The sequence below is a fragment of the Trachymyrmex septentrionalis genome, unplaced genomic scaffold (genome assembly GCF_001594115.1).
Source record: "Trachymyrmex septentrionalis isolate Tsep2-gDNA-1 unplaced genomic scaffold, Tsep1.0 scaffold301, whole genome shotgun sequence".
NCBI classification, from domain to species: Eukaryota; Metazoa; Arthropoda; class Insecta; order Hymenoptera; family Formicidae; genus Trachymyrmex; species Trachymyrmex septentrionalis.
The window spans coordinates 249,756-251,081 of NW_017305465.1; positions in this window are offsets into that span (position 1 = coordinate 249,756).

Sequence of the window (1,326 nt, forward strand, 5' to 3'; positions counted from 1 at the left end):
TGTAAGCGAAATGATCGTTTGATTGTACAGTTATTTCATAAAATTTTTCTTCATTGTAAACATAAACTCTTAAATTCTCATGTTGTATGCCATCATGTTCAAACGTGTACTCTTTTAAAAAAATAAAATAACTATTTCATGTAATATCTTTTTTAAATAAACGTTTTTGAACTTGTAAATATTGCCTTGTTTCTTACTCCTACCCCCCTTCAACCTCATTTACATTAGATACATTTTCCCCCATATTACAGACTCAAATGATGTACATTAAATACACTAGATATAGAAAGAATTTTTTTAAAAAGCAATGCTCGAAGACGACGCGCCGCAACGTGTTCGTTCCTGTTTGACCTCTCCCCAAAAATTCTTCCGAACAAAAGCAAGTCTCTCTCTAGGGCTACAAATTTTCCGTATAAGATTTCCTTTATCAGACATTCATCTAATCGCCTACACGTCGGAGACGTTGCCCTCCGTGACAACAAAAGCGACCGTCATATGATTAGACCGGTTTTCATTCCCCCACCCCCCCCTCTGTTCGTACTCTAGCCGCGCGACAAAGAATGCTGCAGTCCAAACCCCCACTCACCATTTTTCAAACCTCTATTTCGTCTAAGACCCTCTACCCCCACCCCCTCCAATCAAATCTTGGGCGAGTATAGGGCGAACCAATCAAATCTTGGGCAAGTATAGGGAGAGCCAATCAGAACGCTCCATTTCGACTGACTGACCCGGCTAGGCCACGCCCATGGCGCCAGAGGGAGACGTGGAGGGGGTTTGTTGTGACGCCCCATGGCTGCCCATATACTACTTATAGTGTTCTTGTTCAGACTTAGCAGCTGATTTTTTAAGTATAGTATCTAAAGGGTGTTTTTTTTAAGCCCGATAGAACTTACAACTGTAAAAACTAGCACAAAAATGCAATTATAATCAAAAATTTTTTTTTATTCGAAAGATCAATGTATGGCATTAACAATTGAAAATGATTTCGGGCATATGGCCACCGCGGCTGTTCTTGACGAAGCGCATTCTGGACGTCCAATTTTGAGTGACTTTTTCGAGCAGTGCCGGCCGTATATCACGAATAACACGAAGAATGTTGTCCTCCAAGGCGTCAATTGTTACTGGTTTATCAGCATAAACCAGTGACTTGACGTAGCCCCAGAGGAAATAATCGAGAGGGGTCAAATCGCATGACCTTGAAGGTCAATTGACAGTTCCATTTCTCGAAATCAACTTATCGCCAAATTTTGATTTCAATAAGTCGATGGTTGCGGTCGACGTGTGGCACGTAGCGCCATCCTGTTGAAACCACATCTCGTCCGGATC